This window comes from Ambystoma mexicanum, chromosome 5q (genome assembly GCF_040938575.1).
Source record: "Ambystoma mexicanum isolate Mex_15411 chromosome 5q, UKY_AmexF1_1, whole genome shotgun sequence".
NCBI lineage: Eukaryota > Metazoa > Chordata > Amphibia > Caudata > Ambystomatidae > Ambystoma > Ambystoma mexicanum.
In genome coordinates, this window is record NC_090933.1 from 988,629,063 (window position 1) to 988,656,139 (window position 27,077).

A 27,077-nucleotide genomic window follows, 5' to 3' on the forward strand; every position below is an offset into this window, starting at 1 on the left:
CTAGCCGAAACATATGTAGACATATCCATCGGACATGAAAAGAAATTTGTCCAACTGTAACAGAGACTGTATCAACTGCCTCCTATTGAAAAGTTTTCCATAAAAAGAAAACCATTGATAAATGACAACGATGGTGATACTTTCATCAGTGAATTGACGTATATAATAAGATCTGTCATGTGCTAACCACCCCAGACTGGGCCTGTTGAAATATAGATAAATGTTTATGGGCCTCATTACGAGTTGGGCGCAAAGGGATACCGGGCACCGGTAAGGACATCGGTGCCGGTAATCCCTTTGCGCCCTATTCCGAGGTCCTTTTGCGGCTCCCGCTAAGGCCGCCTGGTTTTACCTCAAATGGGAATGGGGAATGGTTTTTTTGATGGGGACTTACCGGTCCCGCAAAAGTCCCCATTGAATGAGGGCGGACTCTGTACCGTTATTGGAGGCAGCCATGGCGCTGTTAGCACCATGGCTACGTCCAATCTCGGAATGAGGCCATATGTATTTATTGTGTGCCTTGTGGAAAAGCACACAAATGAAATGCATGTGTTTTTATTTAAGTAGTGATTTTTTGATAAATGAATACATTTTGTTTTAACTGTTGAAGATATCAGTGTGACCCCACATATGTGTTTTATTCTATGGAGTAGATAACACAAAGTGCAAACCACTGCATGGCTGAAAAGGCGGACTTAGAAAGAGGTGATCAGGCTGATCCCCACTGTTTTCGCACCACTCAGAACTCTCAGTGTATGCCCTGCTGTAAACTGTTGGCAGGTCAAGCAATTAATCAAAAATTCGGCCACATGTTCATTTAAATTGGGTCAGAACCACGTTTCTCCAATGCTGTAGCAATGACTGCCTTCCCTGTGTGTGTTGGGTAGTGCAATTGCGCTAATGCAGTTTTCGGTAATGCTAGTGGCATGACCACCTTTTCTGTGTTGTACTATCGCCATAAGGCATCTGTTGGAGACATTGAGCACCCTTTCTTCACCCATAGATCTTTCTCCTCCTTGGGCGCTGCTCCCTGCAGCTCCATAATCTGTGTCTCTGGTAATACATTGTAACCATCCTTCAGCACCATGTTTCTCACCCCTTCCTGTGCATTGTGCACTGTGTCTCTCTCTTAGATTCCATAGCTCCCCAAAATGAAATAGGGTCTTCCCCTTTTTTGTGTTCTTGGCACTTCACTATTGCTACCTTTGTTGGATAAGCAATCACCTTGATCAATCCGTCCAATGATAGCGCATGCTGCACTGGAGTCCCGTCTGCTTTCCTGAATCCTCTCCTGAGCCAACAAAAGCTAAACCTGTGTAATGTGGACGTCACGTATGCAGAGTCAGAGTACACTGTCACTTCCTTCTCCACACTATGTTCCAGTGCTAGTATTAGGGCCACTACTTCTGCTGCTTGTGCTGAGTAATGGGATGGTAGTCGCCCACTTGCAACCACTTCACTTGTCACATCATCCTTCAGTCTTACCACTGCAGTACCAGTATGTCTGACCTCTTCAATTTGGTCAATTGTGGAAGAACTGTCAATGTACAGCACATCTCCCAACTTAAGTGCATCCTCCTCTACCTTGCGTGTCTCACTGAACATTTCTATGTTCTTTGTGCAATCGTGTGCATAGTCTCCTACTTGTAGAAAATCTGACAACATTTTTGCTGGGTTTACAGTCTTGCAGCTTACTATCTTCAAGCCTACATTCGATAGTATCACCTCATACCTTGATTCACTCTGTGTGGTCAGTGTGATCTTTGGCTTCTGCAGTATCACAAAGAGGGCATGCTCCATGTAAAGAGTGGTGGTGCACCCTATTGTTACTGCTGCTGACTTCTCTACCGCAAATGCGCCAGCTGCCAACGCTTGTTCGCACAGGGAATGTCCTCTCATCACTGGGTCCAACTGCCCAATGTTGTAAGCTATTGGCTCATGGCCCATGCTTGTTCTTTGTATCCATACTGCCTTCATCACTGTACCGTCAGTGTGTGAGAGCAAGAAGAATTCCTTTTTGTAGTCTGGGATTCCTAACACTGGGGCTGTGCATATTTATTCCTTCAGTTCCTCAAAGGCTTCAGTCATCTGGGTGGTCCACGTCAGCGTCTTGTTCCCTTCAGTGCTTCCTTCAGGGCGCACAATAGTGACCTCATGTATGTGCTGTAGTCAATGACCATGCTCTTCAGTAGTTGCATTTTCCTCAGTGTCATGGGCTTAGGTGTTTTGCGTATTGTCTCTGCGCTCTGTGGGGTGATATGTCAGCCATTTTGGGATATTGTCTGTGCAATGCATAGCACCTCCTTCTGACAGTACTGTAACTTGGCCTTGTACACCTTGTACCCTTTGTCAGCTAACACCGTCAGCATGTGTACTGAGTCCTTTATACACTGATCTGCGGTCTAACTGCAAATCAAAATGTCATCTACACACTGTAAAACTGTGCTTTGCGTCTGTAAGTGGCTCAGGTCCATCTGTATCACTCTTTTAAAGATAGATGGTGACTCGCAGTACCCCTGTGGGAGCTGAGAATGTTTCCAATCCTGGTTTCTATATATAAAGCTGGTCAGGTCTTGTGAGTCTGGGTGAAGTGGTACTGAGAAGAACGCGTTCTTCAAGTCAATGGGCCTCATTACGACCCTGGCTGAATGGGTTAACAGGTGCGGACCCGTTAAACCCATTCCGCCTGATTATGAGGTCTCCTCGCGGGACCCGGTAAGGACGCCTGGTAAAACCAGGTGTCGTTACCGGGTCCCGCGAGGGGACCAGGGAACTAACAACGGGCCGGTCGTAATCGGCCCGTTGTTAGCTCCCTGCACCCATTCCCATTGAGCCCTATGGGGGCTCGAATGGGAATGGGGAAGGTCCGGGCCCTGGTTCCCTGAGGGAGGAATTACCGGGCCCTCCAAACTCAGAATGGCCCGGTAATTCCCCATTCAGGGAACCTGGACCCGGTTTTGGACGCAGACATGCCGCCAACAGCGGCATGGCTACCGCCAAAGCCGTAATGAGGCCCAATGACTGTGAAACAGGCAGATTCTGCCGGAATGCTGCACAAAATTGTCGCTGGATTTGCAACTAAAAGATACTGTGCTTCTACAATGTGTTTAAGAGGCCTTAAATCATGTATAAAATGCCATGACCCTCCCTTTGCCTTGCGCACGGGGTACACCGCTGTGTTACATGGGGATTCTGATGGTATCAGGATGCCTCTCTCAATTAGTGCTGTGATTGTCTTATAAATGCCTTCATATGCTTCCTTTGTTAGGGAGTACTATTATACTCTTGGCAAAATCACTCCTGGCTTCAGCTTGATCTTCACTCCCCCTATGCTCTTTATGCAACCCACGTCATGAGGACTTGTGGTCCATAGACTGCTGGGTCCCTTGGCCATGTCCTCATCCCAGGATGAGGGCAGCGCCTCCAGTGCCATGGCCATTCAGCATGCACCACTCTCCAACTGCGATTATTGCTCTCCATGCCCGCTCTGTGTCATCCATCCCATGCACAGCAATCCAGTCCTCTCTTGCCACCACTGCCTCTATTTCTATGGGCACTATTGTTCGTTATGTTTCATCCAGTGCTGTTTCTGGCCTAAATAGGTACTTGTTTAGAATTCTAAACATTTTCCCTGCAGTGCCTGCAGTGCCTGGGAGACTGGGAGCCATGCAATGGCAATGTCAGTTCCATGCTGAAACCTCTCTGGGTCCACTGTCACCCGCCTCTGTAACATGCATCCACAATATGCTTGAACAATCTGTGTTACATTTAGCATGTGTGGTGTAGAGCACACTATGCCCTTGTCTGTGAATGAAATGGTCATGTTTTGTCTGCTCATAATGTCTCATCCCAGTATGTTCACAGGTATCTGTCGAGAGTAAAGTGAAGGCATTGATAGATCGTGATCTCCTACAGAAAGTGAGATATTGGGCCTCATTACAAGGTTGGAGGTAGCCTTGCCAGTTTTACTGGGAAGGCTATCTCCAAACTCGCATCCGGGACCGGCACCTGCAAATGGGCAATTACTGTGCTATTCTGGCCCAGCCGGACCCGGTAATTGCCCTTTCGTGGGTGCCGGGCCCGGTACATCCCCATTCCCATTTGAGCCCCATAGAGCTCAATTGGAATGGGGAGGGTGGTAGCACCGGTACTGTTAGTAATGGTATCAGTGCTACCATCATGTTCTGCTCACTGGTGCCTGTACGACCACCAGGTCAGACCTGGTGGCTGCAAGGGCACCCGCGAGCAGAACTCCTAGTATGGCGGTACAGTAGCTTTAGTGCCGGTTGCTTTGCTGGCACCGTTGTTGCCTTACTGCCATACTCGTAATGAGGCCCATTGTCTGTAAAAGGAACCACTTCCCGGGCCCAGAGAATGCTTGAGTGTTCATGACATTGCCTGACAATATAAATGCTCCTTCCCTAATGCATGACCTTGCACCCCCGTATCAACAAGAAATGAAAACTTTGTGTCACCTATCGCCTGCCACCTCTATGTGAGGTTCCCCCACAGGGTTAAGTGTGATCGACAGGATGGGACACATCAAGTTTGTCTGTGGTCTGTCCTATTGAGGGTACAGGGACAACCCATTCCCTGTAAAGGGGTAGTTCCCTTCCATGGTAATGCCCCCCAGTTGTCTGACAGGAACTGTCGCTACTTTGTCCACGTGTTCTGGTGCGTCATTGTGCTGTATCTGTGCTAACTGATGTGTATTCCCTCGAATTTGCAGTGCTTGTAAATACTGCAGTACAGGTGCTGACATCTGTTGTACCTGCATTTGTGTCTGTGGTGTTTGCGTCTGTGCTTGTGGCGCTTGGTGATACGTGCCCTGCATCTGTCCTTACTGTTGCTGGTCCTGTGCATAATAATAATCCTGATACCCTTGATATGGCTGTTGGCCATGCCCTCCCCAGTTCTGTTACATACCCCTGGACCGACATACCCTTGAGATGTGTCCTATCTGCCCACAGGTCCAACACTGTGGGGGCTCCCTCCCTTGCCCTTGAAACTGGCCGGAAAGTCCCCTGGGTTCTGCAGCAACTGTTGCCCATACCCTCAAAACCCCCTTGGAAATCCCCCCACTGGTTGTGATGTATCTGTGGCCCGAAGCTACGTCCTCTCTGTTAGCCCCCCTTCCTCAGAACCCTTGTTGTGGGCCGCCCACCCCGTGTACCCCTCCCATGGGTGGTGCAAACTGCTGTGGTTGTGGCTGCTGCGCTTCTGTGGTGGGGCTGGTTATGACCGCCCTTTCCATCGCATACTTTGATAGTTTTTTCTGTACTAGTTTCGCTTCATCTGCCTTCCTGTCCCCTTCCTTTTTCTTAACCTTTTCCTGCCACAGCCTACAATGATGAACTATCGTGAGCTGTATCTCTGGCAATCCTTTTGCCTCCATCCATACTAACTTCCATAGACTCTTTTCCACTGATTTTGGTAGCCCTTGTACTAGTATATGTTAGAATATTGCTACTGTTTTATTCCAAGGCTCTCAAGTTTCGAGGTGTCTAAGCTCTTGAATCTCCTGAATATACTTCACAGGGTCTTCATCTTCCCTCATTTTCTGTGAGGTAATGGCCCCAATGTCTGACGTGTCTGGTTATTGTGTCCTCAATGCTTGCCATACTGCCGCCCTGCAGTTTGCAAATGGAGATCCATCATGGGCTGTCTTTTGTGTCATCACCCCTGGTAACCCTGCCCTCTTCCATACGTCATCAGCTGCGCTTCCTAATATCAATACTAATAGTCCCTTTACATCACCCACTGCTAGCCTATGGCCAGCTTTCATTTTGTCTGTCTCGTATATCCACTTCCCAGCTCATGCACTCAACAACACTTCACATTCTCCTTGTCTGTGTGTTTCCATGGCACATACTGAGGTTGCATCCCTCTTCTCTCTAATCTCTAATAAGGGCATTGTGTGAAGGTTACCTCCTCCTTGTGTGTCCTTCTGGTCCACTTGTCGGTCCCCTCTCTCACAATCAATTCCTGTGCATACATCGATTGGTTCTAATATGGGCGCTCTCCTGTTATCGTCATACACTCTTTTCAATCGTCCCTTCGAACAAGCTATGACTGCCTCGCTGCTCCTTCGTCCTGGGAGATCCCTTAGTCATTTGATATAGGTGTTTTGTGAAGTACAAATGCCATTTGCCTGCTGTACCTGCTCGTCTGAGCCACACCCCTTTCTCCCTGTGTATGCATCCTAAACTCCTATGACACCCGTTTGTCTGTCCCCACTCCAGCTGACTGGGATTGAAACTACTCCCCCCTCTCATCCCCACCGTACTTGTCCTCATTTTCAGTTCCTGTGTCCATGATTCTACAGAAATCGTCTTCAAAACTCAGTCTCCTTGATGTCAAGTCTGTGTTGGGCTTCATGCTTATATCAATGTCTCTAAAATCATACCCACCTTCTCCCACCCAGGCCCCTAAGTCTGCTCCTGCTCCCTCAGTTGCATACCTGCCCCGAGAGTTAGTTCTATCAGGCTCTGTCTGTCTGTCCTCCTCATGTCTATCCTTTCCCCTATCTAGTACTACTTGTGTCTTTACTGCCCTTATTGCTTGCTCATCCTCCTCCCTATGCGCTCGTTCTCTTGCCAGTCTGTCCAATTGTAGCTTCCTCTGCTCCCTCTCAGCTAACTTGTGTTTTTCTTGCTTGGCTATCAACTTCTGTCTTTCTGCCTCCTCCATCTCCCTTTCCCTTTACTCCCTCATCTCCCTTTCCGCTCTCTTCCGTTCCTTGAGATCTCTCTCGATCATTTCTTCCTGTTCCCTTTCCAAGCGTTCCTTTTCCTCCTCCGTTCGTCAATCTCTATCCTACTTTCCAACTTATCTTCTCTCCTTCTTTCCCTGTCCTCATGCTCTAACCTCACGTCCCTATCCTTTTCCCCCTATCTTCCTCGTCCATTATCTCTGCCCAATCTGTTACTTTGCTGCTCCTCTTCAGCCCTTCTATCGCCTCTGTCACCCCTTTCAGCCTCTCCATTTGTCTACCCTTGAAGTTCAAGAGTACCTGCCTTGCTATACATGCATTCGTGGTTATGCCCTCAAGCCCCTCCTTCGCGCCCTGCTGTGACTCACTGCTCACCTCTGTGTCGATAGATGGCTGCCCTGTGCCTTTTTGGCTTCTGTTAATTCATATATGTTGGTGGTTTATATGTCAGATTCAAATACCTCTCTGCAGCCCTGAGTTCTTGTATCGAGTACATTCCCTGTTCATTGTCTGTATCATTAGATGCTACACTCGGAGGGGGAGGTGCTTTGGGATGGGTTCCTGGGTCTGTCACCTCCTGTTGGCTTAGCATCCACTGACGCCTCACAGCATCCATCCCCTCACCCTCTTGAAACATGCGCCATAGCTCGAATATATGCACTTGGTCAGTTTCTTCCCCTTGTGGGTGCCCTATATGTGTGTCAGTAGTGATTGCTGCACGTCTTTGGAGAACCTTCCACAAGATGGCCCCTCTGTACTTTTGGACCATTCTATGCTATATTTACAGATTTTCTCTCTGTAAGGTGATAATGTCTTAAACAAGTGCTGAAGGGGCATGTCCCCCCGCACTTGTCCTGATACATCTTTCAGTACCTTTACCTGACCTCGAGTTAGGGATTTCGACAGTCCCCTGTTAAGGGGGAAAAGCACCATATAATAACAATACTTTTCAATTTCTATGAGCCTCTGAAGCTCCACAACTTAACAGGTGTGCTCCGCGCACCGCCCTTCCTTCACACTTGTTGCCTCCTCAGGCACACCCACAATCTTGCGCATGCGCCTTCTGCGCATTTCCACTGGTTCACCTCATCTGCCAATCCCAAGTTTCCAATACTAGCTCCTCACCGTCTCAAGCTCTCTGTGTCCTATGTGTAAACCTAAGGTTGACGTCACAAAGCTAACAGAATATTATAGGAAGATCAAACACTGTACGCATACTGCGATATCCCGTTATTCACAACCCAGACAAAACCCCACAGATGTTTTCCCGCACTCCAGGGGGAGTATACCAATATTCTCTTGTGATTGAATTGTACCCACTGTGTTGCCTAGCGTGTGCAACGTATCACTCCTGGAGACTTAACCAGTTGACTCACTTTCCGCAATCTAGGCCAGATCCCTTAGTAACCCTCACAGGGATACAGTCATCTATGACCCGAGCTAAAACGCAAAACCCACAGGAGTACCAATATTTACATAAATTCTGTCATCCGTGCCCTCTAGTCAATAGTCTAGGTTATTCACCAGAACCTTTTACCTCTTAAACCGAATGTGCCCTAAACATAGGAAAAGGACTTCTACCTCCGCTCCTGTCCCTATTCACTTTGACAATGCTAGAAGTACTTCGACAATACTAAATGATACCAGACAATACTCCACAATATTCAATACTCTCCCTCACACCCACAGTTGCTGTTAGACTGGGTCAATACTTACACTCTGTTGTTTGCTGGTGCTCCTCAAGGCGCTCACCTCCCCGTCTTGGTCTGACTGGACAACTCGCTGACTTTGGGTAGGATGATTCACAACGGGCTCCTGATGTCCTTTACATGGGCACGTGTTTTCCCATCTTCTCAAAATATGTCCCCAAGTCACTATCTATAACAATGTTGCAGTGTGGTGGACTTAACATTGATTCTTGCCCGTTGCTACCCATCCCTGGGATACTAAACTGTGGTTGGCTAGAGCTGACATCCCTAGGCCTGGGATCTGCAAAGATTCTCAGCTCTCTGTGTACCTTTTCAAGGTAATAAGAATGACTATGTGTCTGCATTGTAACTTGTGTCTACCACCTTAGTCTATGAGAGTACTCTTTTGCTCGGTGCAACACTTGGCTCATATTGTAGCATATTTGTTGCAGTTTTCTGTCTGGTAGCCTGAGATCGGCTCTCTTTCCCAGCGCTGGTCGCTGTCCGTTGTCTGCTTCAGACGAATCACGTGTTCAGGGACCACAAATTTGAGCTGTGCAGCTCTGAATTATGAGGAATTATTTGTATTTATTGCATCTGGTGCCTTTGTTGTCTAGGTAGTGGACTTTCATCTGTATCTTGTGGCCTTGACTCCGGGTCCTGTCTCACACGTCTTTCTCTCTGTCCAGCCTGAATTCAGCTTTGCTCGGCTCTTGCTGATAGGCCTGTGGCCTACTGTAATTTTCCTAAACTATTATAGTGTGGTTTCTACAATATCCATGCTAAACTATATTCTCCATTGGATAGTCACACATGGTTCTGTCAGATCCCATAGGTGCAGTCCATTGGGGTATTCACATTTAGGCATCTGCAAGATTTTCTCAGGATCTCTTGCTTCTTTTGGTTTCTGCGTTGATGCATTTGGCTAGTGACAAAATAATAAAAGCAATGACAGCATGCTTATGTGTATGTGTCCAGTGGTGTAACACAAAATGGGGGGGCCCTCCTGCGAGCCATGCTAAGGGCCCCCCCAACTCAGCAACAAATCAAGGGTTGCACCACATTCTGGCCCGGCCTAGATTATCACACTTCTGCAATATGCACGAACGTGCTGCTGAAGGGATATGCCGCACACTGCACTAGGAGAAAGATATAAATATGTGTTTTAATATAATATACAGCGCACTTTCTGAGAGGAATTGGCTAAAAAGCCAGAGTGTTTGCAATTGTTTTGTAGGGTAACACCAATCCAATAGATGCAAGTCACCAACAGTGCAAAGGAACATTAATGCTTTGCTATTAAAAATGCCATGCCACAATGAAAACATGTCCAACTGGCTGCACAATGTAGACCAGTGTAGACACGTAATAACAATATAGCAAAGCTTGCCAGGCCACATTTAGGCATATCTCGACTGGTTGCAGCAAAATGGCAGATGAAGCAATAGCACTCATCAAGAAGAGAACACACATTCAAGCCTGTGTCTCTGTGGCCTCTTACAAAACACGGCCAAACTCTTTAAAGTCTGAAAAGAATTGGTCAATCCTGTTGCGGGCTTTACCTCTCCTGTTCCCTCCCAGGCTCTCAGTATGGCTCTGCCATCTAACTTCTCTGCTAAAACTCAGGACATCATTTCCTCCATCTCCTCTTCCTCTCCCTCTTCGGCTCCCCTTTGGCCATCTCTACCTCTCTTCCTCCTTTCTCCTCTTTCTCTCTGACAACCCCTGACAAGGTTTCTAGACAAGTTCGATCTATGACAGTGTCATCCAAACAGGTGCTCTCCTGCTCCACCAGAACCATCAAGAACCATATTGACACCCTCGCTCCAGCCTTGACCGATTTCTGTAATCACTCTTTTGCCACTGGAACGTTACCCTCTCCCATTAAGCACTCCCTTATGCACCCACTCCTCAAGAAGCTGTCTGCCGATCCTGCCTGCCTGGCAAACTATCGCCCAATCTCCATCACCCCTTTCCTGGGCAAACTGTTGGAAAAGCTGGCCATCTCCCAGCTTACTGTCCACACGGAATCTGTTGGTTGTCTCCATGACCATCAGTCTGGCTTCAGAGCTGGCAGAGGCACGGAAACTGCTGTCCTGAACACCTGTGAAGATCTGCTCTCTAACCGTGATTCCAGCATTCCTTCTGTCCTCATCCTCCTTGATCTTTCCTAAGCTTTCTACACGGTCAACCATGCAATCCTGATCAATCCTGATCAATCGACTCCATGAGAACCTGGGCATCATGGATCAGGCCCTTGAGTGGCTGACCTCCTTTCTCTTGGACTATCCCTCCCAGGTCCAACTTTCTCTCCGCTCCATCCTCTCACTCTGATTTTTCAACCTCTACGTGGCCCCTTTGGGCCACCTGATCTCTACATTCTCCTCTAACTTTCAGTGTTATGCGGATGACATTCCTCTTTCCTTCAGGCTCCCCTCAGACTCCTCTCCTCTCTCGCTCATTGCCGACTGTCTATCTGCGATTCAGGATTGGTGTGCCTCCAACGATATCTGCCTTAATGTCAGTAAGATGGAGAGCCTTCTCATTTGGACTCCTGCCCCTGCTTTCCCTCTCTCACTCTGGCCGCCCACCTTGGGCCCTCTTCCTTCGCCTTCCTGTGAGGCAAACAACCCTGGTGTCATCTTTGACTCCACTCTCTCTTTCTCTCCTCACATCTCGGACGTCACCAAGAAGTCCCACTACAAGCTGCTCCTCTTCAAAGGGACTCTTCCCTTTCTCACTTTCCCCAGATGCTCACTGTCTCCAGAGCCCTGGTTCTCTCTAGGCTGGACTACTGCAACAGCCTTTTTCTCAATCGGCCTTCCTCTACTCTCCAGCCTCTGCCACTAATCCAGAACAGGACTGCGAGACATATCCTTGGCCTCAAGCACAGGGATCGTATCTCTCCAGCCCTGAAATCTCTCCACTGGCTCCCAGTTGCTGCAGGTATCAAGTTCAAGACCCTTTGCATTTTCCACAAGGCTTTCTGGGCCGTGGGCCCACCCTACATCCAAAGCTCTCTTGCAAAATATCTTCCTTCTCGAGCCCTTCGCTCAGCTACCTACAACTCTCTAAGGGTTAGATGCTTCTCCAGGCAGGGAGTGGGGGGTAGATATCTCTCCTCTGCAGGTGCCTCCCTCTGGAATAGCCTCCCTGCTCCTCTCAAACTTGAGCCGGACCACCTGAAGTTCTGGAAGCAGCTCAAAACTGTCCTCTTCTCCTCTGCTTTCTCTCTCTCCCTCCCCTGCTGTCCTACCTGACCTACCTGACTGCTGTACCGACTGGTTGCTTGGCTACCCTCAGAGTCCAGACTCTTTCTTGATCAGTCACCCTTGCACTGCCTCTGGGCCTACCATGCACTTAGGGGCTGTAACTGTAACCCTACAGTCCCTTGTTCTCCTTGCACTACCCAGAGCCGCACTGCCCTGGCTGCACTTACTCAGAGCATTGCTGCCCTGTTTTTCCCACCCCTCACCCTTGCACTTCCCCCACCCATTTCCCCTTGCACTTCTCGTTCTCGCACTTGTACGATCTGAATGACACAAGGCCTAGTAAGAACGTTTGTCTTGTCCTCCCTCTATCTTCCCTCCCTTGTCTTGTCGTGCCTAGAAACACTTGTGTGCAGGCACGTTATGAATGACATATCATATATCATATTATCACAGATGCCCAGAAAAATATACAATGCCACAGTAAGAAACGGCTAGACAGGAAGCACCCAAATGGCAGTCTAGCCAGGTAATTCACTTAGCAGAACTGCTTTATCAGAAATGCCCAGTTAAAGAAAAGTCATACCAAACTGAGGAATGAGTAGACTGGCTGCACCAAAATGCCTCTCTAGCCACTAATACCACATATCATGCTTGCTTAGCCTGGACATGGACAGCCATTATAATTTGTCGTACAATCCTGTCCCCGCACACATCCCCTCTCCCTCCCACCCCAACCACCAAAATCAGCTGCTTGGCCCAGAATGACCTCCACGTCACTCTTCCTTGCCCCAGAGCGTACGGTTGAGGCTCCTTGCCCCATCGGTAAGTACTGGGATGAGGAAGAGTGGGACTAGGAGTAATGAAGATTGAAGGTAGCTAAATCAGGCATTACCTCCATGTATCTCTACCTCATCCAAGTACTTGTGTATGAGGCAGAGTGCCTTATACAGAAGTACTGTCTCATACACACTGGGACGAGGAAGAATAGGGCTAGGAGTAATGAAGATCACCAATAAGTAATCCAGGCATTAAACACAAGTATTGGTGTTGGTGCAACACCGTTGAGTTGACTGGGATTCAGCCCCCCCTGAAATGTTAGGCCATGTTGACTCAACCTGGCTGACCTTCAGAGCAGTTGCCAGACAGAACAGGACACAGATGTTAAACGGCACCTGGGTTTCGCTGTTAACAAGAACCCAGCAATAACTAACATAAAGCATTTCACTGTTAGTACCTGCATTCAAATGCCACATTTTTTAGGCAATTGAAATTGTGATGTGGGTTTAATACTTGCATGCCAGGGGAGTGATTGGAAGGGTAGAGAGGGAACAGGAGACCACTCATTCTCACAGCAGTCCATAGGTAGGTGCTTTCAACCTTAAAGGAGAGAGTTAACTGCTTGTAACAGCTGCACTAAAATAGTCTCATTAAAATGCGTAAAGAAATTAGATGCCCCAAACAAATATGTTTGCCCCTCCCCCCATGAAGTTAGTGCCTCTCCCAACATTTGAAGGGTTAGCCCCCGAAATGTAGGTTTTGTTGCACCCCTGAACGCAAGCACATACACTATTCACCATATACACACACGCACACCCAGCCATCCATACATTTAAGTGTGCATTGTTTCACCATACTGGCACACCCAGGCAGCCATCCATACATTTAAGTGTGCACCCTTTCACCATATAGGCACACCCAGGCAGCCACCCGTACATTTACGTGTGCACCCTTTCACCATACAGGCACACACACCCAGGCACCCACCGATACATTTAATTGTGCACCCTTTCACAATACACTCATACAGGCAGCCACCTATACATTTAACTGTGCATCCTTTCACGATACAGGCACACCCAGGAAGCCACCCGTACATTAAAGTGTGCACCCTTTTGATCATTCACTCAGACAGGTAGCCACCTACACATTTAAGTGTGCATCCTTTCACGATACAGGCACACCCAGGCAGCCACCCGTACATTAAAGTGTGCACCCTTTCATCATTCACTCACACAGGTAGCCACCTATACATTTAAGTGTGCACCCTTTCAACATACACTCACACACGCACACGTCATGGGGTTGAGGGGAGCCCTAACACATCAAAAAGAAATTGGGCCTTATTACAACTATACCAGACTGGAAACAACGGTGCCGGTAAGCTTACCAGCAATGTTGTTTCCGGGCCGGCATATTACAGCTCTGCGGGCAGTTGCTGTCCCGGCACCCACCTGCATAGTTTTCACGGAAGCACTGGCACCATTATTAATGGTGCTCATGCTTCTGTGGTCCCCATTCCCATAGAGTTCGATAGGATTTTATGGAAATGGAGACTTACCATTTGCTGGCGCCTGACTTCCCAGACCGCCGGGGTTGTAATCCCGCGGTGTTACCAGGAAGTCGGGTGCCGGTAAATCATTACAGGTCCAACAGCAACCTGCTGGTAGCATCGGCACGGTTACTGGCAAACCCGTAATGAGGCCCATCGTTTCTTTTTGAAGTCACTCTGACTTCGTAAAGAAATGATTTCCATTAAGGACCGAACCATAACGGAAATAATTTCTTTGTGAAGGAAGAGTGACTTCAAAAATAAACTATTTATTTTTGAAGTCATAGGGCACCACCCCATGACATGGAGGCCTCCAGCTTAGGGTCTTCCATGCCATGGACTTTGAAAAGAAAGTTTCTTTTTGTGGTCACTCTGCCTTCATAAAGAAATTATTTCTGTTACAGAAATTATTTCTCTATAAATGCAGAGTGAATTCAAAAAGAAAAAGAAAATCGGAAAAATAAAATTATTTTTTATTCTACAAGTGGGGGCCCCTCCCAGGACAGGTGCTGGCGGGGCCCACCGTGCCGTGGGGGCCACGGGGCCCCTGATACGCCAGTGTATGTGTCTGTCCTCTACCTATAGAACTGTACGCTCGTGTTCTTCATGTATTCGAGTGTGTGTTTATGTCCCGAATTGTGGATGGCACGTGTGCTTCATGCCTAACACAGCTATGTTGTGGTGTCTCTAAAACAACATCATCAACATGGCTTCTTGGTGCTTTAATCAAGACTGTCAATTGAGGTGTCTTTGGTTATGACCTGGGGTTCCGCATCCACGCTGGGGTAAATTCATACTGCACCTGGTCTGTAGGGCTGGTGGAGGGCGTATGACTAGCTGAGGGGGTATCTCTCGACATATTTGTCTATCATTGGACCACTGGGAATCGGTCCGAAATAGAATGGGTGATTGCAGTGTTTCCTGACCTTCTTCGGCGTCATGAATTTCGTAGGAGGGGGACGAAGGGGTAGGCTTCCCCATCCCTCTTCAGTAACTTCAAATAGTATTTTTATTTGTAAAACTAAGCCCTCCATTAAGGAGTTTACTGCCAAGTATGTATATAAACTGTATTTGTTAATCAGTGAACTAAACATATAACTGTTTATATAACAGTGTATCTAAAAGAAAACAAAATGACATACATACATAGAATGAGCTTATCGTTTCTAGTAAAGAGAATCCCATTATATTGTAAAATAAAGTGAGCTTGCTATTAAACCAACAGGGATAAATTCATACATACTGCCTCAATTTACAAAATAAAACAAATAATATGTATACTGCAGAAATGTATCATACTAAGTGGTAATAAACTATTAAGTATGCATTTCTTCAATGTCCATATTAAGTGTTGTGTGAAAGAGCAATGGAAAGGATGGGAGACTTAACGTACTGGAGATAATGTCGCTGGGCCACCACATGCTGCAAAATGACGTGCGCGTCTAGTGAAGCCAACAATTTAAGGAATGCATGAGTGAGCATTCTAAATTGAACATTGCTTAATTAATTCATGTGGAATATGATGTTTAAAAAAAGTATAATTAAGAGGAAGTAATTCTGTGAATAAGGTATGCAGAATTCGACTGACATGAAACACATGTAACGCAACATCCTCATATAACATAACTGAGTGCCACAAAACGTCGCCATGACATAAGAAGCATGGTAACGGAAGAGTCTGTCACTAATGGCACTCTTGGCAGCTTGTGTTCTTGCGAGAACACTACCATTTTATATTCACCCTTTTGTAAAAGAAAAGGGAGCTCATCTATAGGGAGCCTTATACGACTACTACAAAGGTAAAAATGCAACTAGCCATGTAGTGTTGATTCGTCTATCACGCAATATGCAACATATGCATTGGAAATCATTCAGAAATAGTAGTTAGTTACCTCCAGATATGATATAATGCACCAGGGTGAAGAATACACATTGAAAGTGAATTTGGACCATTTGTTGGTTTAAGAGAAATATCCCGTTACTGACATGCTCTTTGTTAAATGCCATAAACTCACTCTATGAATGATTTCATTTGATTTGATTCATTTAACAAACGTTCGGCTGCTTGAGCCATTCTTGACCAAAAACCTAAAATCAATAAAGCCAGTAATCTGGAAAAACATGCTTAAAACAACATGCTTAAAACAACAACATTTGAGGATGTATCCATCAGACCAGCCAATCAAACACACAGGGCCTCATTCCGAGTAGGGCGGTAAGGGATACCGGGCACCGCTAAGGAGACCGGTGCCGGTAATCCCTTACTTCCCTACTACGAGTTCCCTTAGCGGGTCTCTCCTTTAACGCCTGGTATGACCAGGCGTTATGGACGGGACCTGTTAAGAGAATTCAGAGCCAATAACGGGACCGCAATTTGCGGTACCGTTATTAGCGTCTTACCCATTTCCATTGAGCCCTATGGGGGCTCAAATGGGAATGGGGAATGGCTTTTTCAATGGGGATTTACTGGTCCCGCAAAGGCCGGACTGCACTGGTAAGTCCCAATTGAACGAGACTGGTCCCGGACACGTTATTGGTGGCAGTCATGGCGCAACTAGCGCCATGACTACCACCAATCTCGTAATGAGGCCCACATTATGAAAACATTTCCTCAGAAAGAAAATCAGGGGAGAGGGAATGTGGTATCATGCCATCTCTCACAATCCCTGTAACACAGGAAGTAAAATCTGCAAGAGGCGAAATATAAAAGTTTAATTTTATACCTGAGTACAAGACTAAAATTGTTTTCGAATTCTCCATGGACCAGCAAGAAGAACAGCAGTAATATTCTGGTCAGAATCACCCAGGAGAAGTTTCATCGCTGCTTTGTGATTGTCTAGTATACCTTCACTCCGTATTAAAGGAACAAAACAGTTAGACCGCTCATGGTTATAAAGAGGCAGTTCGAAGAGTGTCGCCCTCTGCTTGACAGACCTTGCAAGTCAAATCCATGGAAGTGTTCCATCTTTTCATATTGCTGCCAAGTGCCAGATTGTCTGCTGTGGCTAGAGCGAAAAAGAAATCTCTGATGGTGTTTTCGCAAAGTGTTTAAATAAGGGTGTTTACAGAAACTGGCCCCATAAACATCATCCAAACCTGGACATGTTAAACATATGAATTTCCCTTCCATTTGTTAGTTTTTTCGCTAGTATTGTTTGCTTTTCTATTGGAAACTAAAGATTTATTTGGAACACTATTGCAAACATTGTAATCTACAGTTACTAGCCATGCATAATGTCCAATTATTGCTTTCTGTAATTTTAAATGAACTTCAGAGAGAAGTGCTCCTTCCACGCCATATCCACCAATATTTCTTTTAACGATATGGCACCTTTAACTGCATATCTTGTACGACAATTCATTTAATGAGGAAGAGAGCCAACATCCACTGACTATGCTGCACTGAGGAACTTGTATGACAGATATTGGAGTTGCTCCCAAAACATTATTTCACTGATCTCGATTATGGTGGTATTTCTCTCCAGCCCCCAAATCCTTGCTCCTTAGACCACTGAAGTACCATAGTTTTACTGACTGAAAGACCACTTTGAGTTCAAGTCCTATATATGGTTGTTATGTTTCCTAGAAAGTTGTATAATTGCTTTTGCTGCCATGTCTGCCTTTTTCAATGTCAAATCAATATGGGTTTCCATGCTAGATGTGTGGACAAAGTGACGCTCGGGGTTGCAAAGGAGTCTACCTGGTCAATCAATTCCCCCATCATCTTGAATTGGTATCTGGCCTTCCTACTAGCAATTCTATTTGGATCAATGATTTTTGACTTGGCTTTATTTAGGACTACTAATTTCGATTTACACTAGTCTGTTACAGCCTTACATTGAGATTAAAGAGCTTTTGGAGTGCAGGCAAGTAGAACAGAATAATCTGCAAACAAAAGCATGGCATTGCTTTTCCAGCAACATTGGCAAATATTAGGATGTGGCTGATTGTTCCTTTACCATGTACTTAATATCAAAGCAAAAAAGCAATGGGACTAACAAGCAGCCTTGTTTCATTCCTATTACTGTTTGAATCTTCTTGATTAATTTCCTTCTACGCCAAAATTGACTAGTGTGGTGGTCTTGGGTAGAAAGCCATAATAATGTTTCACAGGCTCTAATCTGTATTCATTTTTGCTAGGGTGGTCAAAAGCCTCTTTCTCGCCATTAGGTTGAAAAATGAGAAGAATTCCAAGAAGGCCTCATAAAGAGGAATTTTCTTTGAGTCTGCTGGGCAAAGTTCATAATTACTTTATGTGCTGGTCCAGCCATTTAATTATGTAAGTATGATATGACTAATGATTTAGCAGTCTATATTAATTAGACTGATGGGCATGTGAGAGGTTGTTACTTTGGATGGGCCTTTTTTGTGCAATGGTACAATGAGAGAATGTAAGACTGTGAGAAACATCCCCAGAGGTGGCTGCACTGTTTTAGCAAATGCTACCGTAAGTTCCTTAATAGTTTATTATGTGCACTTAATTCTTTTTTGTCAATATAGGGACCGATTCATGGAATTTCTCGTGCAGAAAATAGGCTAGTTGTGCCTGATCTGCGTGCAAAACTCTGTTTGACAATTCATGGAACTGAATGCACAGGACTTTTCCTGGACTAGTGTGTATTTAATGCTGGCCTGGCATGCCTGTGCGAGCTGTCGAGGGCCTTGCACAAGACTCCGAACAGTGGGTGGGCATGGCCTGTGCATAGGGCAGGGAAGTGGGCTGAACACCAGAAATGGGAAATAACTTGCAAAGAAGTGGGAATTCTGAGGGACGGCCTACAGGCAGTCCCTTGCCTGCCCACTATTGCGCGACAAGATATGTATTCATGGAATCGATCGAGCAATGCCTCGGCTTGGAAATGCCCATGCAAGTCCTTCATAGGATCCACCACCCAAAGTCTGGCATGTGTACACTTGTGTGTAGGATTTTCAGAGCACAGGTGGGATCACATGTCGTATATCTGGGTGCATGTACTCAATTGAGGTTCCGATGTAATGTCGGGGTGCGCGTATGCTGCGTTGTGGGGTACAGGAACATTTACGTGGGTTCACACACACAATCTCCAAGTTATCGCTGAGTTACGATTTTTCATACGCATGCTGTAGGGGTGCCGGATACAGTGACAGGGGGCCCCGCGCATACTTCCCGAGTCACGGGCTTGCTTCCGGGGAACCACACGCACTGGCTGAAGGGTGCGTCTATTCGCAGCTGGGGGACCATGCAAAGGTAGCTGATCTTTCAGTTTCCTGCTTTGCGTGTGGGTGTGTGGGGGACGTACCAGCCGGGTCTTGCAAATACGGTTACCTTGCGCAAACAATTCCATGAATATGCATTGCGTGCATATTTACTTAACCATGCAGGCACATGCAGTGGCCTTTTTGGCGCACAGCACTTGCACGATTTCTGTGTGAAATTTGATGAATCAGCCCCCATAGTCTTTAATGGAGAAGCAGCTTCTTTGACAATCAAAAGGCTGTCAATGTTGACCAATGGATTTCCGACTCATAATATGGTAGGGTAGTGTCTGAAATGAAGTAGTGCCAAAAAAGAGTCTGAGTTCCTACACTACCACAATGTATGCATAGATAATGCATCAAAAACAAGTTGTATTCAAAAGTAGGGCACAAAGTCAATCCTTGATACAGCTTGCAGAGAAAACCCATTAGTCATAGCCAACCACATAGAGGGAACACAAGAGGGAAGCTACAGAATCAAACAATAGACCATGAAGAAACAACAAGTAATCAGAGAACATTTCTACACACTAAATAATATATATAGCCACATGAAACGTTTACCCATTGTGGATTCCAACGTGCTCAATAGCAAGAACCAAAACCCCTCCACACTCTGTCACCCCTCATGATCATGACAATGAAACTTAAGGTATAAGAGCCCCAATGACAGTTTCCCATCAACACTGACACCATTCCTATCCAACCAACATAGAATATATGATGCTTACGTCCGTTTTCCTCCATGCAGCACTTCTCTGATGTAAAGTTCCCCTTCAAAGCAGAGCTACTGATCCCCCATTTCATGATCTATAATGTCCCAAACTGTAGCCATCAGAATTCTTGATTAGGGTCTCTTTAGCTTGAATCTCATTAAGTGTTCTCCAGCTGAAGGAATTCCTACTTCTTTCTGTTGGAACACTCTCAGATGCCCTTAAGCCCCATGGTGGCGGGGTGGGTGGGGCACAGCAGTCAGCAGTCTGTGTGCATGCCCCCATTCTACATTGTCATTTATAGTCTGAATCTGTGTCATACTGAGGACCTCATTGCACAAATTGTCCACTTCGGCATTTCAGTTCACTCCCCTGACCCTGTATATGCTCACCATCCTTAGCACTGTAACAATGCTGGGTCACGTGTTGCTATAATCAGTATAGGGTGTGTGTCCTTGATTTTGCCCTAGATCAATCAAGACAAAATGATCATAGTCAGAAAACGCTGCCCAACTCTATTAATGCTTTAATAGATATTTTCTTTGCCTTTTACAATTATTATAATCTCAATGCGCTGTTAGTGGGAATGCCCTTGGAAGACCAAAGTCCAGAATGTTGGAGGTCATGGAGTACGATTAGGATGTGTGTGTGCATTTGGCCAGGAAATGCCTAGCAGAGATGGCAAAGCACTTGTAGAGAGCAGCCAATGCAGTCAGGCATGTGGATGGGTGCAGAGAGGAGTCGGGAGATGGTGTCAGTGCTAGATACTCACTATGTGTTCAGCATGCCACATTTGTCATAGGTCTGCGCTGCATTCTGCTATCAGAGGTGTTAAGGCATAGTCTGGTGTAAGTAGGCAGATAATTACGTGTACAGAACAACCACGTTTTGTCATAGTCCTTGCTGTATACTGATGTGTGTGGATAGCCAAGCCTGCAGCCATTGGTGTGTTATACATACCTTGCTGAAAGCGAAGGTGCTTTGTTGTTTGGACACCTACTCAGGAACGTGGCTTCTTGTGTCAGTTCTTGCGGCTGTGATAAAACTGTTACCAACAGCGACAGTCTATGCTCAAACTATTTGCCACAAGTCACAAGGGTTCTACTTTCATATTCTTCTAGGCAGATAGAGTTGCACATCTACCTAGATATTGGGTGCTTACTGAGCATGTTAGGAAGTTACCATTACCATGGGTCGCCCATCCTATGGTTTATACATATGCAATACCTGTCCATCTCCCCATTTCTTTAAGAATGATGCTGGATTTGTTCTTGATTGCCCCCCTGTAGTATTGCGCAGGGGTCCCCAGCTGGCCTGCTTTGGGTCATGGCCATCGCAGCACGATCTCCCATGACAATTCCACACAGTGCATCCCAATCTGTCCGATTGCAGTGGTAGTGGTTCTATCACACCACTGTGCTTCTACCACTATGTTTGCGATTTGCCTGTTTTCCCATACATGCTAGTTGCAGTGATTCATCAGTCCTGTGACATTGCATATAGGAGAGCTGTCTGTCCGAATGCGATGGTAGTGGTTCTATCACACCACTCTGCTTCTACCACTATGTTTGCGATTTGCCTGTTTTCCCGTACATGCTAGCTGCAGTGATTCATCAGTCCTGTGACATTACATATATGAGAGCTGTCTGTCCGAAATGCGATGGTAGTGGTTCTATCACACCACTGTGCTTCTACCACTATGTTTGCGATTTGCCTGTTTTCCCGTACATGCTAGCTGCAGTGATTCATCAGTCCTGTGACATTACATATATGAGAGCTGTGATTCAGCTTGTGGTGCTTGAGGGGAACAGGGTCATGATAGGTGTATGTTGGTTTTGTGTTGTCCAGGCTACTGTGAAAACGTCCAGCGCCGCCAGGTGCTTGAAGGTCGGTGTCACCGCAAATGCAGCTGGCACCACCTGAGATGACTGTTCTTATGCTCGGATGGGGATTTGACATTTTAGGGAGTGTTTTAGATAATGCAGTAAATAGCCAGGTTTTGGGGACTTTTTTGAAGGAGAGGTCGTTTTCAGTGCTGTGGATGTGCAGAGGAAGGGTGTTCCAGATGGTGGGAGCTAGGATATAGAAAGCCGAGTCTCCATCTCTGGGGGCATGGTAAGGTGGAATAGCAAGGAGGAGAGCTAAGCCTAATTTACAGATTTCTGCGGGTCAGGTAGTGGATGATTTGTTTCTGAAGCAACTCAGGTCCTGTATTATGAAGGGCTCCGTGTGTGATGCACTGTTAGGGAGGATTCTCATTCTATGGCTAATTTCCCTTACCTATAGAGTCCCCCAGCAGCTTTGCTGGATTGGAAGGGTTTGTTTCTTTTTACCTGCTAAGAGTGAGACTCTTTTTCCCACTCTTTCTAGGCTATTTTTGTGTTTAATGCCTATGGGCTTTTCTCTCACCCATAGGAACCATCGTTATGCACATGTTTTACACAGCACACTCAGTGCAGTGACACAGGGTGTCGTAGCGACCCCCAAACATAGACTCCATACCCTGGGACTGACTACTGTCTCCCAGGGCATGTAAAGTCCCCATTAACTTTACTAGTCAAATCTTATGAACTTAGCCAGTCCAACCCATCTTACTATGGAGGTACTGGAACAGGTTAATAGCTTTTCCCTTGGGTTCATTTTCGAGGGGGTACCTTAAAGTTCCGCTCTGTAAAGTTTCTGGCTGGTGGCAGTGGTTACTACCATAAATATTCGACCGCGAATATTTTCCTATGGTATTTTCCCATTGTTCGGGGCTAACACTTTTACTGACAGCCTCTAACTTACTGCCGGTTTATTTTATTATTAACTTTACTCCGGTAGGTTTTATTTGCCAGAACATTAATATAACTTCTTTCTCGTGTCTTACTCTAAACTCCTAACCCAGGTCGGGGATCCTTTGTTCGCTCTTTTGGCGGGCTTCTGCCAAGAAGCCCTCCTTTCGGCGCCTCTGAGTGTGGGGTGGGTCTGTTGTTTGGGAGGGGGAGTAGAACCCCTGGACAGAGTTGCCGCAGCAACTCAGGTCACACTGGCTGGAGGGTCTCCCGCCAAGAAGACCACTCCACTGTGTGAGTGACAGCTAGGCTGTATGAATGGGTCTCTTTCTGCATAAAAGCAGGGTCCTGAGGACTGGAAGGGCAAGACGTCGCCACCATAATTACGGAACCGAAGGGGAGAGAAGCCACATACATCTTCAGCATCTACACCACCGGTGAAGCCCTGCCGGATCGTCTCACCACTTTTCTTCCACACGACGAGAGGAGATCTTCATCGAAAGAGCCTTCTTCCCTTGAGCTGGTGGGAACAACCAGTTCACCCATCGCTCCCCCGGACCTGCTTTGGTCGAATCGACAGTGCCCAGCACTTGGAGACTAGATAGCCAGGCAGCTATCGACCCGGACTGCGATTCAAAGGAGCGTACCTTTTAAACTTCGTTTGGCAGCAACGCGTCTTGTTTCATCCCTGAGTAGTGCAGATACTCGAACCTTCCTCCACGATTAGAGCCTCTCTTCCTCTGCTGGACCCCTCGAACTGCAGGAACTACCAGGAACAACCGCCACCGCAGGAGCCACTTCTTAAATGTACCGTTTAAGGTACATTGTTCCGCCAGGCCTCCCTTTCCCAGTGGTAGCCCTAAAGGTGTTTTAAATCCTTTATCTACCTGTTGGGTTGGCCGCCCTCTCTCTTAACATTGTCTTTCACTTCGCATCTACCTTTTCAATATTCGTTTACCAAAGACTTGACTGCAGCTACAAGAACATTTTTGCTCCTAAACTCTTAGTCCTGCACCACGGACTCTGGCTAAGGCCTATTGACTCTCGCTGATTTGTTAGATCTGCTCTCACTAGATTGATTTTCAATGTGAAATGTGTTGATGCACCCGAATCTTCTAAACCCCTCTTCCTTCCTACTGTTTTAACTTGTGGAGTGCCATTTTGCTCAGTTTTCATTCAATTATCTTTCTGCTAAAGTGTCACTTTGCATGACTTGTTCACAAAACTTCAGGGAAGTGTTGATAGGGGGTGTCTGAAGATATTTCGGTTTAACTTGTGCTTTCCCTCCCTTTCTTTAAATTGATAGAGTGCCATTTGTAGTTGGTTTTCACTGTGCCGTTTTGCTCAGTTTTCACTCTACCGCAAACTTGTCTACAATTGAATAGGGAGTTGTATATACTTTTCCTTGACTGAATTTAACTTACTTTATCAAGTGTGATTTATGTGTTGAACTAGATGTGTATAAAATAAATATATTCTCTTTTGATACAAAGCTTTGGTCAGTGTTACCTTGTTCCATAGTACTGTGATACCTATTGTGTAAACCCTGAATACTGCTCATCTCCCTCTTGAGATAAGTCTTACTGCTTAGCCACAGCTACCAACTAGATCTTTGTGGTACAGACTGATACCAAAGGGGATTTATTGCTCTCACCTGTAGTCCTAATCCTGGGTAGTGGTCCCTGAGGGAACTGCACGGGATTCTGCCTAACATGCACATGGCTTTGAAGGTTTCTCTTAGGCTAACACGGAGCCAGTGCAACATCTGAGTGTGGGGGTGATGTGTTGGGGCGAGAGGGCAAGGAGCGGTCTGGCTGCTCCGTTTTGGGATATGTTGAAGTTTCCTGAGCTGGCGTAAAGTTACGCTGAGATAGAGGGAGTTGGCATAGTCCAGACAGGAGTTGATGATGGCCATTATTGCAGAAAAATTTTGGGGGTCAGATTTGTAATGAAAGATTTGTTTTAGGATGAATACGTAGAAGTGTCAGGTTCTGGATAGAGAGTTGATGTGTTTGGAGAGAGATAGGTCTGCATCCATGGTTCATCCAGGATTTGTAATGGAGGTAGAGGCGGAAGGTAGGGCTGTGAGGGCAAGTGGCCATGGCAAAGTTTGAGGCATCAGAACAGTTTTGCCACATATTAGGATCTCTGATTTGCCCGGGTTGATTAGGTGGTTGTTAGTCATCCAATGGTAGATATTCGAGAGACAAGAGGCAAGATTGGAAGGTGGAGAGGCTGGAATCTTGGGGATTTTGAAAGTGATCTGGGTGTCTGCATAGTTGTAGCAGGCAAAGTTATGTGAGTGGGTGAGAGCTGGCAGTGGGCTTAGGTAGAGGTTGAAGAGGAGGGGTAGAAGGGAAGCTCCTTGTGGCACTCCTTTGTGACTAGGCAAGAGGCAGAGGAGAAAGGAGGGAGGAAAGTGATGTGTGAGCGATTGGAAATAAAAGAAGTGATCCAATTAAGGGCAGAGTCTTTGGTGCCTAGGGAGACAGGCCTGTTCCGGAGTATTGAGTGGTTCATGGTATCAAAGGCCGCAGATAGATCCAGGAGGATGAGTGCAGCACACCCCGCTGAATGGGCAGTTCTTTTTAGGTCATCCTGGATGGAGACCAGAAAGGATTGCGTTCTACAGAGGGGTTGCAACTCTGATTGGGCTGTGTCGAGGAGTCTTTTGGCTTCTTTGAAAAGGCCACGTTGCTTATATGCCAAGCAGTCAATTTGTTTAGCAATGAAAGGAAAATACAAGCAGAGCATCAAGTCTATTGAATGTTTCAACAGTAAGACGGATGGATTTGCAAACCCGAATCTCCCCATTCCGGTACATATTAATCTGAGAATAAATAAATATTAGTCGAAACCAAAATCCATGTTCAGGCTTACACTGCAGGATAACTTGTGAGGCTCAATTTATGGTTTGTACTCTCAGTTTGGGCGCACCTCCCTAGAGCCATTAAACTGTCTAACTGCATTGTAGCACGTTCCAACTAGTGTGTGTTATTTGGAATGTAACAGCCTGACTCAGTTGTGTTTCTTACTGAACACTGCATCCCCTGACCCTGAAGCACTAAAGAAAAGTAGGACAGCATCTGCTTACATGGGGTATGGAGATGTCTGCATGGTCTGGACCACAGTACATCATTTGTTAGATACACCTATTTTGTGAGATGCCAAACAAGCAGATGTGGTACTACATACTTAGCATAGAATGCAGGCCTTTTGGATCAATCAAAGATGCTTTTCCTAATTTGCTAATTACATGTCATACATGAAAGTCTGGTAATTAACACAAGCCTCAGGTACTCCATGGTTCAGCACAACTGACCGAAGACAGCCATCATGCAGTGCTGGGAAGCAAGCCTTTTCAGCCTAACAAAGGTAGCCTACTTTCATAAAGTGTATCACGTATATAAAAAATGTAAAGTTAACATACAGAATTATAAACAAAGCTGAGCCTAAACTCGTGCACTATATGCCGATTCCCACAGCTTCCCCTCTAGTCCCTTCTAATCACTATGGGAGTGGTATATATGCCTGTGAAACAAAGGCAACAAAAGTCAAAGCCACCTTTCAGATGTCACTGCATTCACCATGGGTCTGGCATGGGGTTAGCATTGGAGTACATCAGGGGAACGTCCAGAAGATACACCTGCATGGTCCAGATAGCTCTTCCACATCAAGCGGCGTAGACAGGGTAGCACCTGAGTGCGCAATGCCCACACAAATTCTGTAAATGCCCACTCAGCACGCAGCTCTGTGTGGGCATTTATAGATGTAACCCTGCAGACTGAGCAACAGGTATCATTCTCCGGCTCCCGCGCTCTGCGCAAGTGAGGGACATGGAGGTTCTCCCAGCTTCCTGTTTCCTGTCTGAAGAAGCATGGTACCTAGAGGCAATGGTGCAGGGGGTAAGGAAACAAATGTCCATAGGATTTCCACAGAACCATGTTCATCTAACGTTTAGGTAATGTATTATGGGGTGCGTATCGTGGATTAGCCTATCATGCTCCCTCCAGATCCCTAAACATACAGACATACACCACCTGATTTACCATCATCTCCACCCTCACTCGATACCATGCTCCCAACCCAATTTTCATTCCCCGGACAACACCAGTTGTTGCAAGAAAGCCTTTGACATCTCTTCAGTAGGGAAACCAAGAATGGTGCATCAAGACTATCATATTATAAGATTGGTGCGAGGCAGCCATGCCTCAGCAGCTGTCACTATTTACCAGCATTGGCTAAGAATCTACTGTCCATTTGGCATTTTTGGGGAGGCCCAGGCCTAAGATGTTTGAAGACCACTGGCTTAGATCATCTACAACGGCCTCGGTCAGAGTTGGCATCATCATGTTCATCCAATGACATCAGAGACACAATATCAGAGACACGTAAGCTGATCAACCCCCCAACT